This window comes from Diabrotica virgifera, chromosome 8, assembly GCF_917563875.1.
Source record: "Diabrotica virgifera virgifera chromosome 8, PGI_DIABVI_V3a".
Taxonomy (NCBI): Eukaryota; Metazoa; Arthropoda; class Insecta; order Coleoptera; family Chrysomelidae; genus Diabrotica; species Diabrotica virgifera.
In genome coordinates, this window is record NC_065450.1 from 190,395,119 (window position 1) to 190,415,903 (window position 20,785).

Below are 20,785 nucleotides of genomic sequence, written 5' to 3' on the forward strand. Positions count from 1 at the left end.
ACTTTCACAAATGTTTAATAAGTTTATGTTATAAAGTGCATCATTTTCCCGTAATTTAAGCTTGAATACCTAGATTTGGGTACTCGCCGAAAAAAATATGCATTCAATTACCTGTAACTTACTTTTAGTTAATATCAAAAGGTTTTTTAGTAAGGAGTTTATTTAGTTTTTTATTAGCTTCAATTTTGGTAATAATAACTTTTTTGTAAAAACTTATAGTTTTTGAGTTATCTATGAAAAATCGGTTAAAAACATGCATTTTTCTTTTAAAATTTTTGATCTTTAATAACTCAAAAAGTATTGATTTATATTAATAACTTTATATATTCTTTTTCTCATGATCATCTTTCAGTGCGTCACAGTTTTTCGATTTCTCTCTAACGCATTAAATTGTATGTGACAGAAAAAAAGGCACGTCTGGGAATACTTCGGTAATTATTCTAGTTCGGTGATTATTCTAGTTGTCGATAGATGGCGCCATAATCAAAAAAGAATTATTTATTAAATAAAATAATAATATTATCAATATAATCTGTACAATTTATAAGACTATACAAATGAAAGAAAATACCATTTTATAAATGCAATAGACACAATTGATTTGGTTTTATTCCAAATTGAAAATAAAATTTGACAACTGTCAGATTTAACTAAAATGTCACGTTAGAATAAATGTCATAAATGTGTATTATCACGGACTTACCTTTTTTTCTATAATTTGTGACGCACTGAAAAATGTTCATGAAAAGGAGAATAACAAATTTTGCTTAGAATTGGTCCCTATATCGATTGATGGTATCATTTTTAATAAAATAATTTAACCCCCGAGAAGGGGTGGCATCCAACCCCAGGGTAAAAGCGCAAGTTGTCATCATGTCACCTTTGTTCCTTGAGGTATCCTCTAACTGATCACCAATTTTCATGAAAATCGATGGAGGTTCAACGAAATCGGAGGTAATAGCTCATATCCACCTTCAGTGACTCCACTAAATATGTCGTTGAAAAGGTACTTGTAATCATAATATTTACATAAGAAGTGATCTGGTGAAGTAGACGCAAACATCATCTATTTTTCACACTTGACTCTTGACATTGAAAGTGGGTGAGTGACTTTTTCTGATTACCAAAAATAATGCTCCGACTATGAATATCGAATTACTGATTACGAATACGAATCTCCAAGAATTTCGCTACGTTTTCAAAACGATACACTCATACAGGAAGTATTAAATGAGTTAAAATGTACCTATTCTACAAATATTCAAACGTGTTAAAAGTAATACATGTTCTTTCGATAGTACTAATTTTGATAATATTGATATCGAGTCGAATAGAGTATCGCAAACTAAAGTGTATTGTATATGTAACTTTGTAACCTATTGGATTCAAAAAACCGAAAACCGGTTTTTCCAAAAACATTTTTTTTTTGGCCGGTTATAACCGCCAGGTTAAACCGTAAGCAAAAAAAAACCGGTATAACCGAAAACCGGTGTTTTGTCAAAAACCGCCATCCCTACTAGGCGCTATATTTAAAAATCGATTAATTCCGGTGTTTTTAGTGCTAAATGCCCGGTCAATAATAATTGATAACTAATTTTATATTCGAACAGCTTTTTTTGGATTGAGGTGGAACGCTCTTAGCAGGCTAGGGAAGGTGTCCCTAGTACTGTAGGACTCGGACAGGAGAGGAGAACACTCTGGGGCCCACAGACCAGAGTATGGTTCATGCGTCCAGAGTGCCCCCCATAACCAGCCGCCTACAAACTAAAACCACCCCCTCTTCCGATCCGGAACATTCCTGGACGTCTTCATTAGTGAACGATACATAGGGATATTCCGCGCGGTCTGTAAGTAGGTCCCAAGAAGATTTGCATAAGCCCTGCTATGCTATCCTCTATTGTATGCGCCACTGATTTTTACTGCGTTTAGCGGTTTTTTATTCTTGTTTATTAAACTGTACATACAAAAATATCGTAATTCCTAAAAACGATTTATGTTGTCTGCATAATTTTTAACCACAAACCATTTAATTATAAATGCAGCAAAAAAAGTATCAAATATTTGTATGTGAAAAAGATTAAGAATAATAATTTTCCATGTCAGTTATTTTTAGATCAATTAGTACCTTAATCGGTTACTACTTTACATCCGGCAAATTACTTACGTACGACGCGAACTAAAAAAATGATAATTATTTTTAAAATATTAAAGATAATAATGATGGAGCAGAAGATAATTTATTTAGTAAACGAGATGCTAAACTACTACAATTTGCTGTTTACAATTACTACGCGCACTTCCTTAAGAAATGAAAAATTGTTTAATTAGGAAAGCCATAAAAAATCTGGTAACGTCATTGTTGTTTTAAATTACTATTAGTTTTAACATTTTTTTAAGTATGTAATTAAAAAGTTTTTCGCGCCAAACTCCGCGTACGAAGGTGTCGCGGAACGCAACGTGCGAACGTTCTAAATTCTAAACAATTCATTGTTTTCGGATGTAAAATAAAAAATAATAGATGGAGAGCTAAGTAATATGGGGTTTTTCCTGTGAAATGTGTCCATTGTATATTGACAATTATTATGACCAATAAGGGATAAAAGGGGAAAGTTAGTGCAGTCATTAAAGGTTTTCACCTCCTATTTTGTTAAAGCTCCATCGATTTGCATAAAAATTGGTAACTAGTTAGACCATACCTCAAGAAACATAACTGATTTGGTGCCACTTGCACTTTTACCCTGGTGGTTAATACCACCCCTTCCCGCGGGTGAAAACTATTTTATTAAAAATTACCCCACAAATCGATAGAGGGACAAATTTTAAGTAAAATTTGTTATTTCATGTTATTAAAATAAATCAATACTTTTTGAGGTATTAAAGATCAAAGATTTGTCTATTTAAGAGCATATGCGTGAAGTTACGGATGATAAAAAACATGTTAATTAAATGTATGTTAGTAAAATATTATTTTTTATATTATTTCAATATTTAATTGATTTTTTTTTCATTATAAACTGTATATGTCCAGAAACTGGGGGTCTCCAATAATGGGTACATTTGACATATTCGAATACACTTTTGCTAAATTTATAATATCGAAATAATATAAAAATAATATTTTAGTAACATACAATTAATTAATATTTTCTTTTTATCTTCCGTAACTTCACGCATGTGCTCTTAAACAGACAAATCGTTGATTTGTAATAACTCAAAAAATATTGATTTATTTTAATAACATGATATAACAAATTTTACTTATAATTTGTCCCTCTATCGATTTGTGGGGTTATTTTTAATAAAATCGTTTTCACCCCCTAGAAGGGTTGGTATCCACACCCAGGGTAAAAGTGAAAGTTGGCACCAAATCATTTTTATTTCCTGAGGTACGTTCTAACTAGTCACCAATTTTCATGCAAATCGATGGAGGTTTAACAAAATAGTAGGTGAAAATTTTTAAAGACTACACTAACTTTCCCCTTTCATCCCTTATTGCTACTTCCTGTATCCACTGAGGTGTCAGCCTGAAAGAGGTCATAATTATCAATATACAATTGACACATTTTACATGCCAAACTCCATATTACTTATGACAATGATTTTTCGGCTCTACCTCTTAGACTATAAGCCCAAATAGCCCACTAAATAAAAGTTTTGCAGTATGATTTTCTTAACCTTTAACTACGGGCGCCCAACCATGAATCTCAAATACGGGCGCGGTGTACTCTATACACCAGTTACAAATAGCTACAGAAACAAAATTTCTTTAATAATTAGAACTATATCAAATTGCACAACTTGTGTTTAATCAATAATTAGTTATTATATAATAAAAATAAAACTAAAAAATAATTCAAAATGGTAAACCAGTGAGAAAAAACGAAAACAGTAATTTATTACATATTGAAACACCAACCTAAAAAAATGTGCGAAAATTTTTAAATTTTTAACTAGGTAGAAAAATAAACACATACGAGTCTTTATTCACGTTCGTCTTCTTCCTGGTTATTTGAGTTAATACACTCAAGACAAATAATGGTGGAATGTTCTTTGCAAACCATTCTCCTGCATGTCTGACACGAAATGGTTGTCACTCTACTTTTACGCCTTCCGCAGCAATAGCACCTTCCTCGTATTTTTGCTGGTGGTTCTTCGTCTTCTTGTTCCACTACAGTAGCTTTATATTTCTTCAAGAATAGTTTTAAATCTAAGGGCAGACTCTGTATTTCAGCTCGTTCTGAAAGGTTTGGTCTCAACAAAGAAAAGATAATTCCTTTAAAAATATCCTTCTATATTTTTGAGGATTGTTTATATTTGCAGCATTATACAGGATTTGGCTGTTAATTCCTGCGATGTTTAGGAGCTGAAAAAATATAACCATCGGCCACCTTTGCGTTCCCCTTGATACCGAGTCTGTACCGCACATTTTATCTACTGTGTCGACACCTCCTTTGTGAGAATTATAATCTAAAATTATATTTGGCTTTTTTTCTCCGGATCTACTGCAGACTCATTATGCATGGTTGATATCAAAGACACAGCTTTATTTTTTGCAGGGACATATGACACTATAGTTACCTCTTTTTGAAATCCGAAAAGGGACGATCCAACTTTTCTTTCTTTATGTGGTAGGAACTCCAACGGCAGCTCCCGTTTATTTTTCTTTAGTGTGCCAACCATTGTTACTTTATCTTTCAAAAGATCATTGGCCAATGAGTAACTTGTGTACCAATTATCACATGTCAAGTTCCGGTTTTTCCCTTTCCAGTCTTGAAGTAAACGATGTACAATATCAGCAAGTTTATTTGCTTTGTTGTAAGGTCCTTGTGGCTGATTACCACAATACACCTCTAAATTTGTAACATAAAATGTCTGGGCATCACACAATACAAATACTTTTAACCCATACTTTGCAGGCTTGGACGGGATATATTGAATAAAACTGCATCTACCTCTGAAAGGTATTAACATTTCGTCAATTGTTACTTCTTCTCTGAGGCGATAAACTACCCCAGATGATTGAAATAATATTCGAGAATAATATTTCAATCAACTATGATAGCTATCGTCTACCCGAGACTAGCTCAATCTCCCAAGTTGTGAGTCCACCTTGTCCTAATCAAAAACATGAACAATGAAAATGCAGAATGGAGCAAATAAAACAATAATATTTAACTAATCATGTTTATTTTTCATAAAAGACATAATTAAAGTATCAAAAAAATTATTTACAAGACCTTGCCGAAACTTTACAGATCAGAGATTATACTTATCGATGGCACTTGGTATCTGTCTGCGGGTTCTTGGTGTCTTGCTGTTGTTCTGCAACGGGCTCTGGCGACGTGGATGTTCTGGCCACCAGGCCTACAGGTGTTGGTTGATGGTGTGGTGTCTATGCTAAATTACTGTAGCATCGCCGGCGATATTGGGGCCTCCAGGTTCAGGGAGTCCTCCCACGAGGTGAAGGGTTGTCCGGTGAAGATTTTTATTTGTCCAGAAAACTAGAATACATACAGGTACATTAGACACCAAGAATAAATGAAAGATATCCTTGCCATTCCAAGAAATAATCCAGAAATGTTGCAGAAAGGCAAGGTTAAACAAAATGAATAGTATAAAATAATGTTAGTAGTTAAATAGTTGTGGATTACTACATACATATGAAGATAATAGATAATATAAATACATTTTACCATGCGGTACAAAAATAAAAAGTACGAAAAGTAAGGTTAGATAGGAACATAAAAAAGATTACGGATATAGGCTTAGAAAAAAGTGTACAATTATATTTAAACACTTACCCCAATTAAGAACGTCTGTTTGAAAATGTGGCTATGAGGCCAGACATTGCCTTAAGTAGATTTTAGAATTAAAATAAAAAATATTCTTCATTTTGACAAAGAGAAGGGTTCACTTGACATTGACAGAGTTGGTGAGTGGGGGCTTAAAATTTGAAAGAGAAACGACAGTGCGAAGTCACTGTCATGAACCACAGAACGATTGAATAAGAATGTGAATTCTGAGATAGAACAAGAATGTTGAGATATGCCTATAAATACCGAGAGAGGGCGCCAACCATTTTTTAACGGGAAAAAAGGTAAAACAAATAGAAGAGGATTATTATTAAAGAATTATTAAAGAAAATAAAATAAAATAATTATTTGAAAATAAAATAGCAAATATGTGACGTTTGTAACGTTACACACTCCTACCACCCATCAGAAAAATTTAGCTGAGAAATTTTTCTCAAAGAAAACAAGAACATAAAGTTCTAACCAGGAATAAATATATGTAGTAGTAATCGTTAAGAACAAATCAAAAATAAATACTCATTATAAATTTATTAAGTTAATGAATACATTGAATTGAAATTATGAATCATAAAAAGTTTTAAAGTATAAAGATAATTTTCAGATGTTACTCTGGGGAAAATAAAAAACATTACCCAATGAATTGTAGTATTCATCACACTAAAATTAGTAATTTATAATTAATACCTAATGACTACACAGAATATCTCTGGAGAAAAAAAAATAAATAAAAAATTATTCAATGAATTTTAGTATTCATTAAACTGAAATTAAATAAGGTACTGTTATAACGTAACCAGTAAAATGGTACAGTATGTTTTTTTTTTAAATAAAATTTAATAATTAATATGATATACAGTTTTTGAGGGAAACGCTCAGGGGAATATTCAATTATCCAACATTGAATATTACCCAATGGATTTTAGTATCCATCAAACTAAAAATATTGGAGGGATAAATTTAAATTAATCGGGTATCTGGAGACCTTGGTACTGTACATGGACCATACCAAAGGAGCGATTGAAACCATGTTGGCACGAACGCAGTAGCCCATAACCCACGGTTAAACCACGACAGTGCTCCTCAGAGACGACAATCCTATGGTGCCATGGACCCCCCGACGCCATACCCTGGAGACAATCTACCATTGAAGGAAGATCCAGTGGTACGAATGTACATCTGCACCAAAGCTCAGGCCCACAATAAAAAAATAATACCAAAGGGGACAATGCATCTGGCATATTCAGATATGCATTGTTGAAGAATTCTGTCTTCAGAAATTCTTCTTCGGAAGTACAACAACTTCCTTTGCAAGACAACATACTATACACATAGTATGAAGTCTAATTTATAATTATTAAAGTCAAATCAAGTAAGTATATACGTTAAAGGCAAATACATAAAGTAAGGCAAATATATAAAATAGAGATAATATCTCAAATAAAGGAATAGTCAAAATGAAGACTGTCAAAAGAAAATGTTGAATGAATCTCAAAAAAATATACCAAGTACTCTGAATAGGTTGAGTACCTAAAGTCAGGTAATAATAATAATAATCACATAACAATATGAGTAAAAGCATATAAATAATAAAATGCAAATGTAATTATTGATAAACACCTCAAAAAAATGTACTAACTGTACTGATATGTCAAATATGACTAAGTTCTACACAAAAGAGTTACAGTAACTGCATAAAACAAGGCCTAAAAGACTAAAAGTAGGTTAGTAATGAAAGAAAGATAATGATACATAATAAATGTTATTCTCACTAAATATAAACCAGGGATCTACACAAAAGAGTAAAATACTGCATAAATATAGTTTACAAAAAATAGAAGAAAACAAGTGAAAGTAGGTATACTACAATCATACTTCAAAGCGCCACAATTCTACACCAGATTTCTAAAAGTAGATATGCATAGAATTGTTTTAACTCCAAAAGAAATAAGAAAAAACACATCATCCTTAAAAAATATAAACAGGTTTAACTGTATATCAACTGTCTCGAAGACAAAAAAAAAAAGGAACACAGATTCATATGATCTGGCCCATAATATCCTCAGAATATCATGTATCCTAGGAAAATAAAAACACTAGGTGTCTATGCAGCAACATTTATGCCATAAACAACTTACAAGTGCCGGATGAGGCTTTTAATTGTATCAAAATCAAAAAAATTACCAAAGGTAAAATAATACCAATCTAAGGGTATTGTCAAATGAAAAAGGTTAATATGTTTATCATAATCAGACAAAATGCTATAATATAAAGATATACAATAAGAAATATTGCTTTACCATATTAAACAAAATTATTGAGACTCATCATCACTAGAATCAGTAACATTCAACTTAATATCTTGCACATGAAAATTGCCAAGGTCTTTACCATCTAGATCCTTAAGATTATATACCAAAGGAGATAAAACTTTATTTATAATACATGGAATAAATTTGGGAGCTAATTTAGCAGAAAAATCATCCACAGCTTTTGAAAGAATGGTATTTTTCTTCCAGACTTTATCACCTACATGAAATCTTACATCACGTCTACGAAGATTGTAGCGTTTAGTGTTGATATTGTAAGAGTGACGTATTCATTTCTGAACTTCATCAAAGATAGGAGACATATTCTCTAAAGGCTTGGGATCAAACAATTTATTATTGATGTTAACAATATTATTAGATGTTTCTTTAATAGCACCAAAGAATGAACCATCAACAGGAATGTTTCTAGCAAACGTCAAAAATGAAGGAGAAAATTGAGTCACTTCATGTTTAGCTAGACGAATGGCTTGGGCTATTTTAAAAATTTCCTTGTCCCAATCTTTATGATCGTCTTGGATGAAAGATCTGATTGCAGTAACAATCGTTTTATTAACACGTTCAGTAGGGTTAATTTGAGGGAAGTATCTAGCATTATACCAAATTTTTTGTACCTTGTATTTTTCCATCAAAGTTTTAAAATCATTGGAAACAAATTGTTTTCCATTATCAACTGCAAAGATTTGCGGTACACCAAAAATTAGAAAAACTTGATTTTCAATAAACTTGACAATAGCTTTAGAAGTAGCATTAGCCAAAGGATGTACAAACATAAACTTTGTAAACCAGTCAACAACAACTAAAAGAAAACGATTTCCACTTTTAGATCTAGGATACGGACCAAGTAAATCAGCAGATAAAAACTGAAAAGGAAAATTAATATCACGATATTGTCCCATAAAACCAGCTGGAGGTAAGTTACTAGGCTTACAAGAAGCACAAATTTTACATTTATGAACATAGTTCACAACAAAAGATCTCATTTTAGGCCAGTAATAAAGTTCTGAAATCCTAGAAAGGGTTTTAAAGACACCTAAATGAGCAGCTGTAAGATCATCATGATACATATGTAAAATTTCCTTCCTATGTGGAGCAGGAACAAAAATTTTCCATTCTGGAGTAGATTCAGAAAATTTAGATTTAGAAAAAACATGTTTATAAAGAACATTTTCTTGAACCTTAAAAGCAGGATATAAATCAGGATTATCTGTAACTTTTGCTATCATATTTTTATACCAAGCATCTGTTTTTAAATCAGACAAATTCAATAGAGAAACTTGAGATGCTTCAGGAATTCTTGAAAGAGAGTCAGCTACTACATTCAAAGAACCACTACGATGAACAACAGTAAATTTGTGACAAGACAGTTTCATTATCCATCTAGCAATTCTAGAAGGATTCTTCATGCTATATAACCACTGCAATGAGGAGTGATCTGTAATCACAGTAAAGTCTTCGCTACCCTCAATATAGCATCTAAATTTTTCAATTGAAAGCAAAATTGCTAATAACTTTTTCTCAGTAGTTGTGTACTTTCGCTGAGCTCTAGTTAAAGTTTTGCTGAAGTAAGCAATAGGATGTTCTAATCCATCATCCTTTTGAAATAAAACACCACCCACACCAGTGTCACTTGCATCACAAGCAACATAAAAATGCTTGGAAAAATCAGGACTTGCAAGAACAGGAGCTGTTGTAAGAACCTGTTTAATTTTATGAAAAGCTTCATCAGCTTCAGGAGTCCAAGTAATAGGTTGACCTTTCTTCCTGCCTTTCAATAAGTCAGAAATGGGACTGCAAATAGTAGCAAAATTGTTTAAAAACCTACGGTAATAACCAATTAAGCCAATCAACCTACGTATCTGGGTTGTATTTGTGGGTACAGGATATTCCAAAATAGACTGGACCTTACCAGGATCAGTTCTTAACCCTTGATCATCCACTACAAATCCAAGGAATTGCAATGAAGATCTGCAAAACTGGCATTTCTCAAAATTGACAGTGAGATTTGCATCTTTCAAACGTTTGAATAGCATCTTCAAAGTTTTGACATGAGTATCAAAATCTGGAGTTACAACGATAATATCATCAAGATAATAAAAAACATAAGGATCTAATAAAGGACCTATAACAGAGTCCATGACTCTACACATAGCTTGTGCGCTATTATTAAGACCGAAAGGTAAAACATTAAAACAAAATAAACCTCTATTTTGCACAGAAAAAGCAGTTTTCAATTTGGATTCTTCATCTAAAGGAATTTGATAAAAAGCCTGTTTAAGATCAATAGAAGATATGAACTTAGCATCTCTTACTTTAGAAATAATTGTGTCAATTAAAGGCATAGGATAACTATCAGGAACTGTAATTGAATTAAGTTTCCTACCATCAAAGCAAACTCGATGTGAACCATCTTTCTTTGGTACGAGCCACAATGGCGAAGACCACGGTGTACTAATAGTTAAGGGCTCTATAACTTTGAGTTTAAGCATCTCATCAACTCCAGCATTTAAAACCTTCTGCATAGGAGGAGATAATGGATACTGTCTCTGTTTAATAGGTTTAGCATTGCCAGTATCTATATGATGTGTATACAGATGAGTTCTGCCAATAGAATCTGTAGGACCTATTTCTTTAAAAAGTTTAACAACAGAATTAAGTTGAGATTGCTGATCATCAGAAAGATTTTCAGAACTAATGATAGTATTAACTACACAAGTAGAAAAATTTGTTGCCTTAAAAGAAAAATCAGAGAAGTCCAAAGAGAGTTGAAACGACTGAATAAAATCCATACCTAATATCATTTTATGTGAAATAGAAGGAACTACTAACACTTTAAGTGATTGAGTTTTATTCAATAAATTAACAGGTAACCAAACATATCACAAAGTACTCTGTATGTTTCCATCAGCAGTAGTGAGTTGAATTGAAACATCATAATTAAGATTTAAATTAAGCTTTTTAAGTAAAAATAGAGAAGGAGAACCAATTATGCTGACATTACTACCACTATCAAGGAGTGCAGAAATTGTTTCATTACCTATAGAAACAGAAATATATGGTCTATTATCATTATTATGAATATCTAATAAAGGACCGGAATTGAAATGTACTTTTGAATTAGATAAATCACTAGAAGAAACAGAAGTACTAGAAGAAGGTAAAATTTCAGATTGTACTGAAGAAAAAGTAGAAGTAGATTTAGATGGAAGTGGTTCAGAAATGTTTACTGATTTTTGTTCGACCCTTTTTGAAAAGTTTTTCCCGGAATATTCTTGCCTTTGCTCGATGTTCCTGGGACAGACGTTTGACTGCTTTGAGGCATGCTGTCTGTCGAAGCGTGTCCTCGCTGGTCGTTTTTTGAGCACCTCATGCATTCCACAATAGTTACATCCTTCGAGCCACAACCGAAACAAAACGTTCTCTTGGGTTTTCTACAGACATGGAAATTGTGTCCTTTCACATCACAATTCCAACAAGTTGGGGTTGAACGAAGGGATTCTACAGAAAATTTGCTGCGTGAGGAAATTGCCAAAGCAGATTCAAACTTCTTACAATACTTTGTAAGTTCAGCAACTGACTTAACATCCTGGAAAGCAAAAGCTTTAACATATTCAGGAAGAAGACCATTGATAATTTCATCCACCTTTTCAATATCCGAAATAGATTTGGACGACCGGAGCATCAAAGATTCCATATGGGAAATATATGCAGAAACTGGTTGTCGTGAAAACTGTTTTGTGGAACGTATTTGTTCCCATAAATCTCTTTCATAGTTATGAGGTAAATAAGTTTCTTTTAAAGAAGTAACTAGATCAGCCCATGAATGAAATTTCTTTTGAGAGAAATTATTATGCCACCAAGTAAAAGCAGCACCTTCAAACAAGTCCCATGCAGAGATGAATAAATCTTCATCTGTGCAGTTCCTTGAAAATTTAAAAATTTCAATCTGTTCCAGAAAAGGGATTAAAGGTTGTTTACCAGAAAATTTTTTGATACCCCATTTATACACGGGAACAGGCTTGGAAGGTGATATTGAAGATTCCGAACAATTAAGATTAACTCTAGTAGATGTCATGGGTTGGTCTAGAAGATCAGGTTGTTCTACAATGTTACACAAAGTACCTTCTAACTTTAACAAATTAAAGCGGATAGCTTTCTTCAACTTTTCTTCCTCTGCGGAAGATGACCGCAAACGAGAAATTCTACCAGACAAATGTTGGAGACGAGAATTGAAGGTTTTATATAGAATATCAGACTTTGTTCCTGTAAATTCAGATATGAGAATCTGAAGTTCAGTATAAGAGGCTAGAGCTTGTTTATAATCATCCTCAAAAGACAAAGTGACTGAAATATCTAAAAAACTACGGTTACTAGTCTCCTGAGAAAGAAGACCAGTAAGAACTGTACGTTTTTCCTCAATATCATCAGGAGCAGAGACATCCCTAATGTGAAGCTCATATGTCAATTCATTTGTGGTAAGATGTGCAGGTTTCATGTTGAAGAAAAAAAATTTAATAAAAATCAAAGAAAGAATTCAAAGTACACTATCCACAAAAACTGGTTAAGTTAAAAAAACAGACCATTTAACTCACTATAAAAGTACCATTATAAGAATGAGCAAAAAAAATTATGTAAAAAACCATCAATGTATTTAATGCAAATTAAATATGCTGGAATATAAGATATATTATAAAAATGGTAATACTCTTTACCCCAAACATTTGAAAAATCGTTAAATATATAGAAAGTGCTCAAAAAGTATCAAAAATTTGCAAATACTAAGATGTACTGCAAAACATGAATATAATATGAAAACAGTATTTATTAATGCTTTATTATTTGCTACCGAACTACAAATCCATAGCTCAAATCTCTAAGTAAGACAATTCAAGTTGGGCGCCAAAAGTGAGGCGATAAACTACCCCAGATGATTGAAATAATATTCGAGAATAATATTTCAATCAACTATGATAGCTATCGTCTACCCGAGACTAGCTCAATCTCCCAAGTTGTGAGTCCACCTTGTCCTAATCAAAAACATGAACAATGAAAATGCAGAATGGAGCAAATAAAACAATAATATTTAACTAATCATGTTTATTTTTCATAAAAGACATAATTAAAGTATCAAAAAAATTATTTACAAGACCTTGCCGAAACTTTACAGATCAGAGATTATACTTATCGATGGCACTTGGTATCGGTCTGCGGGTTCTTGGTGTCTTGCTGTTGTTCTGCAACGGGCTCTGGCGACGTGGATGTTCTGGCCACCAGGCCTACAGGTGTTGGTTGATGGTGTGGTGTCTATGCTAAATTACTGTAGCATCGCCGGCGATATTGGGGGCTCCAGGTTCAGGGAGTCCTCCCACGAGGTGAAGGGTTGTCCGGTGAAGATTCTTATTTGTCCAGAAAACTAGAATACATACAGGTACATTAGACACCAAGAATAAATGAAAGATATCCTTGCCATTCCAAGAAATAATCCAGAAATGTTGCAGAAAGGCAAGGTTAAACAAAATGAATAGTATAAAATAATGTTAGTAGTTAAATAGTTGTGGATTACTACATACATATGAAGATAATAGATAATATAAATACATTTTACCATGCGGTACAAAAATAAAAAGTATGAAAAGTAAGGTTAGATAGGAACATAAAAAAGATTACGGATATAGGCTTAGAAAAAAGTGTACAATTATATTTAAACACTTACCCCAATTAAGAACGTCTGTTTGAAAATGTGGCTATGAGGCCAGACATTGCCTTAAGTAGATTTTAGAATTAAAATAAAACATATTCTTCATTTTGACAAAGAGAAGGGTTCACTTGACATTGACAGAGTTGGTGAGTGGGGGCTTAAAATTTGAAAGAGAAACGACAGTGCGAAGTCACTGTCATGAACCACAGAACGATTGAATAAGAATGTGAATTCTGAGATAGAACAAGAATGTTGAGATATGCCTATAAATACCGAGAGAGGGCGCCAACCATTTTTTAACGGGAAAAAAGGTAAAACAAATAGAAGAGGATTATTATTAAAGAATTATTAAAGAAAATAAAATAAAATAATTATTTGAAAATAAAATAGCAAATATGTGACGTTTGTAACGTTACAAACAGTAGTTATTGTTGCAGTTCTCCACAAAACGATCCAGTGTAACTCGAATAGCAGCAAGCTTATCAGTTTCCTTGCGTATCCCTCTACTATTTTTGTCATCAAATCTAATAGCCACTTTACACCATGCAACTAATTGCGCAATTAATTGCACAATTTCTTGCAGCAATAGAAATTGCATCGTGTCATACGCGAATTGCACAGAAAAGCTGCAACTCCTTGCTGCAAGAATAAGTTGCAGCTAAATAGAACATGTCCTATTTTTCATGCAATTTTTTCTGCAATTTGGTTATATTTTTAGTAACTTTTAAGGCTACAGTGTTTGTTTTTACTTTTCTGCTGTCAACAAATAAAAGATTTTGATGACATTGAACTTCTGTCATCTTAAATTTCAAACCAAACAATTTATTAACAAAACTAGAGGAACTTTTTACCAATTTCACGCTTCACAGATAATATTATTCAGGTGAATAACTTTAATTATGCAACATAGGGATTAAAAAAAACTATTTTATTTCTTACAACTTGTTTCCTTTTGTAAATGAATAATATGTATTACATACTTGGATTAGGTATTAATTGATTTTGTTATACTTAATACATAATATTATAATTTTCTCAAATTATAATCTAACATCTTTAATCTAATATCTGATAATTCTACTCAAAAAATTACATTTAATTTGTAAAAACAAACATAACCTAAAATTTATGCTATTTTGTCAAAGTTTCTGTCTATTTCATGTCGTTTGCACCGTGTAATCACTTTATTGCAGAAAGTTAGTTGCAACTTATTGCACAAGTTCTTGCGCAAGAAATTGTGCAATTAATTGCGCAATTACTTGCATCGTGTAAAGTGGCTATTAGAGCAGCAAGCAAAAATAAAAATCGATCAGCACTCATGCACGCTCTAAATATTTCTGAGCCGGTTCCGTCTTTAGTCCACAATTCAAGAAAATGTGTATGATTTTGCTTTTTAGTTCCTGCAAGAAGTAGTAGTCCAATAAATGCCATAATTTCTGTTTCTGTTGTGTCTTTAGCCCGTCTCGGCCGGTTATATCTTATCTACTTTATTCGTATATTTGCAATTTTCAAGTTTATACACTCAACTATATTTTCAATAATGTCGTCACTAAAAATTTTTTCGAAAGCACTTCTCTCATTGGTAATATCTCTAGCACTCAGCTTTGGCCCAGGAAGTATTTTTACAATATTTTTGCTGGAAGTTTTGCTAAATTTGCTCACCACTGAATTTTTATACCACTTTGTTTGTTTATCTTTCGCTATAAAATACTCACCTTCATCGCTTTCTAAACTCTCACCATCGCTCTCGTTATCTGAATCAGAAGACTCTTTATTATTTAGTTCTATCTCCGACTCAGTGTTATAATCGTTGTCTTCCGTAATTTCTTCCTCTTCTTCTGAGGAACTAGCATCCTCTTCTCCCCTAACTTCTTCCTCAGGTTCTTCTTCGAACAATGCTTCAGCCATAGCTCTAAGCTCATCTTGTGTGAGACTTTTAGGGTTTCTAACACGCACTCGATCCCTATAAAAAATATTTCTCCTAAGTTTCCATTTCACATTTTTGTATAAAAAGTACAATGTAACATTTACTACACAGAAAATAACTCGTTTGCAGGTAATTTAAAGTTTAACATTCGTTAAATTTACTTACATAACTATGTGCGTGGTGTACTGAAGGCACCGTTCGGGAACTCACTTTGATATTTTTTATCATAACTCAACTATTCGATCAAAAATCACGTATCGACTGTAACAGACAATGGTTGATACTATACTGATAGGTTACGTCGAGCGCCGTAAACGCAGAAAATAGTTTTAAGAAACGGCAAACAACTTAACACGCATGGTGTACTGTGTACACCGTAGCCCGTAGTTAAAGGTTAATCACGACGCATTTGATTGATTATTTCATTCATAGAGACTCTGACCAATAAATACCTACAAGAATAAAAATTATAGCGGTTATTGAAGTGAAAACTTCTTTAGGGACGTTGTGCAATTTTGGGATGGGGAAAAAGCACTGAATTCGCGACCGTGATCGCGACCGTCATCGCTTCGGCGAAATAAATTTTGTACACATACATAGGGTGTAACAAAAATACAGGTTATAAAGTTAATCACATATTCTGGGACCAAAAATAGTTCGATTGAACTTGACTTACCTTAGTACAAATTTACAAATAGCACATTTAATGTGCACATAAAAAAAGTTAAAGCCCTTTGAAATTAAAAAATAAAAATCGATTTTTTCCAATATATCGAAATTTGTTAGAGAGATATTTTATTGAAAATGGACATGTGACATCCTTATGGCAGTAGTATCTGAAAAATTAAATTACAGTGAAATTTAGACACCCCATAAAAATTTTATGGGGGTTTTGTTCCTTTAAACCCCCCCAAACTTTTGTCTACGTTCCAATTTAATTATTATTGTAGTGCCATTAGTTAAACATAATGTTTTAAAAACTTTTTTGCCTCTTAGTACTTTTTCTAAAAGTCGAGTTTTATCAAGATATTTTGAATATTTGCCAAATCCACCACATATTTGTATATGGTTAAGTACGATTATGGAGACTTGGGAATAATATGGAAAATTTATTTATGATTTACATTTTTAGGTATATTGTGAACCATATTAAAAAAGAAGCCACATCTCGATAAAAAATGCCTTATCAAAAAAATACAAAGAGGCAAAAAATTTTTAAAACACTGTGTTTAACTAATGGTATCGCAGTAATAGTTTAATTGGAACGTACACAATTATTTGGGGGGTTTAAAGGAAGAAAACCCCCAAAAAATTTGTATGTAAACATATTAAAAAAGAAGCTGCAACTCGATAAAAACTGCCTCATCGAAAAAATACTAAGAGACAAAAAAGTTTTAAAAATATTGAATTTAACTAATGATACCACAATAATAATTTAATTGGAACGTACACAAAAGTTTGGGGGGGTTTAAGGGAACAAAACCCCCGTAAAATTTTTATGGGGTGAACAAATTTCACTATATTTTTGTGTAAGATGCTCCTGCCATAAGGATGCCACATGTCCATTTTCAATAAAATATCTCTAACAGATTTCGATATATTGGAAAAAATCGATTTTTATTTTGTAACTTCAAAGGGCTGTAACTTTTTTTATGTGCACATTTGTACTAAGGTAAATTAGGTTCAAACTAACTATTTTTGGTGCTACAATATGTGATTAAATTTATGACCTGTATTTTTGTTACACCCTGTATATTATGTGTATGTATATATAAATTGTATAGAGGTAATTAAATCTAAAATAAATGTTCACATACCTAGGTTCGCTGTTGCCTAAATATAACGTCAGTTATATAATAATTATTATATAGGGTGTCCCAAAAGTAGCGGAACGGTCGAATATTTCGCAAACTAAACATGGTATTGAAAAACTGAAAAATACGTGTTCAATTTTTTTTCAAAAATCTATCGATTGACAAAAACACGATCCCCCACTCCACTCCCTAGAGGCGGGGGGGGGGGGGTAACTTTGAAATCTGAAATCTTAAATGGAGACCCAAGTTTTTATTTCAGATTTTGATTCCTTACGTAAAAGTAACTTACGTAAAAGTAAGTAACTTTTATTCGGGGCATTTTTTGAACTATGGATAGATGGCGCTATAATCGAGAAAAATCATTTATAATGATGTCATAGGTAAATAATAGAAACGGTCTAATATCTCCAGAAATACACTTCCAAAGGAAAAATAAAAAAATACGTATTTAATATTTTTCAAAAACCTATTGAATGGCAACAAACACGACCCCCCACTCCACAAACTGGAGGTGGGGTGGGGTAACTCTATAATTTTAAATAGCAACCCCCATTTTTTAGTTCAGATTTGGATTCGTCATGAAAAATTAAGCAACATTTGCTAGCAACAGCACCGCTATTCGATAGTTTTTTGAAAAATATTAAACACATATTTTTTGGTTTTTCATTTGAAAGAGTTAGTATTTCTCGACATATTAGAGCGTTTTTATAATTTACCTATGGTATTACAATAAATGGTTTTTCCGATTATAGCGCCATTTATCCACAAATCGAAAAAATGTCTCAAATAAAAGCTGTTTACTTTTACATAAGGAATCAAAATCTGCAATAAAAACGGGCAGTTTCTATTTAAGATTTTAAAGTTACCCCCACCGCCCCTCCAGAGGGTGCAGTTGGGGATTGCGTTTAGTGTCATTGGATAGATTTTTAAAAATTATTGAAAACGTGTTTTTCAGTTTTTCGCTCCGAAGTTTAGTTCGCGAAATATTCGACCGTTGGACCGTTCCCCTACTTTTGGGACACGCTGTATAATAATAAGCGTTACTATGTTTTGATAAGACAGAGGGCCTCGGAACTAGCTAGAGAAATTTTAGTGATCGTGTATAAGACGCTAATAAGACCAGTGCTAACGTATGGAGCAAAAATGTGGTTACTTGCGCAAAAGGACCAACAATTACTTACAAGTTTCGATTGAAAAGTGCTGAGAAGAACATATTATGGAGGAATAAAAAGACAAAGATTGTGGAGCATGCGTTGCCACTCTGAGTTGTATAGAAGTTCTGGGGAACGTGAAATTGTAAAATTTTTAAAGATAGCACGGCTTATATGCATAGGGCATGTAATCAGGAGAGTGCAACAGTCAAATTTTTGACTGAAGAGGGTCAATGTGGAAACGAACCAGAGAAAAACAACTTAGGTATCCAGAAAACCTAGACGATGATTTAACATTTATTCGAGTTAGAGCATAAAGACGAGTTACCACGATTGTTCTGAAATAATGGTGGTGATGCTACTGATGATGAGAATGATTGAGCATTGAAAATGACTATTTTTGGGTTTTTGCAAACATTAGACCGCTTATGACTCGAAAATTATTAATTTTAGACAAAAGTGGCAAAAATTTCATGTACATAATGGCACAAAAAAAAACTGAAAAAATATTTGTTCGGGTGAAAATGTTAAGTTTTTGTATACAGGGTAGCGATAAAATATGGAAACAAGGTGAATTCTCGCAAAACGCTGGAAGGATTTTTACAGATTTTGGTGGGTAAGGGTTTTCGAATGCGGCCGATATTAAGTGGTAATTACATTGTTGTCAGATCTTTCGTTTTTTTTTTTTGGAAATCTAATATACTTCCTTATTTCCGATATAATACCCTGTATATTTTTCCGTTGACCGTTCGTCAAGTGACTAAGAAATACTGATTATTTTTCATGTTGTATTCCCTATACCTAAATCCCTATAGTTATTGCTACATTTATTAAAAATAAAATTATACAAATTACAAAAATCAATTTTTTCGGCCTGGGTAGACATTATTTTAGATTCTAAGGATTCTTTCCTAAAAAAAAAATATTTTTTTTCTTGTGTTTTTGAACCTCAAAAATCGTCATTTTTACATTTTTCTCAGTTTTAGATTGGTTATAACTCGGAAACTATTAACTTTACAGGAATATTACAAAAGACCTTTTTTGTTACCAATGATCCAGAGAACCTAAAATAGTGTCTACCCGGGCGGAAAAATTTTATGATTTGATTTATAATGTCTCTTAAATAATTCAGAAATTATGGCATTTAAGTGTAGGGGATATACCATGATAAATAATCAGTAAGTATTTCTTATGGACTTCAAAACGAAAAAAATGTATAGGGTGTTCCATTTGAAATAAGAAAGTTCATTAGATTTCCAGAAAAATGGAAGTCTCCACAACAATGTAAACTACCACTATAATATCGGTCGCATTAAAATACCCTTACCCACCAAAATCTGTAAAGATCCTTTCAGAGTTTTGCGAGAAATTACCGTGTTTCCATACTTTATCGCTACCTTGTATATATACACCGTTATTAGGCGTCAATGCCCATCCGGTGGGGATCTATGTAGGAGTATCACCAAGCCGCAAGCCCTTATCCTTTGCCGTACCGCCCCTCCATAGGTCGATCAGATACCTAGCTTATTCGAAACCAATGCGTAGATTCTATATAGAATTTTATACTACGACGTTGGTCTTTTTATTTTTCAATGACCGGGTCGGGAATCGTAACTCGGTCGAAAATCCAGTAGAGTTGCCGATCGGGCGCCTCAGTCCACTAAGCCATAAGTTTTTGTAATTTGATTAAAAATATTAAAAATAATTTCACAATTTCCTACTGGAGTTCCCGCGTGTTATCCTGTAGATTTATTATATGGAAACCTTTTTAAACAAGTTTGCACAAAAACACCTTTGGGGGAAAATAAAATACACCAATACATATATTAACTACTTTTGATGGGAAATAAGCCACAATTTTACTAAAAAAAATGTTTTTATTAACGTTTCGACGCCCAAATCGGGTGTCGTTGTCAAAATACAAAAAATATTAATGAATTAAACAAAAATGTTGCTTAGTAAAAAAATTTTTCTAATAATTTATAATCTGACTCATTTATATCGGCAATTCAAACATATTATACATTTTAAAGTAGAAGACTTTAAAATGATATTGCC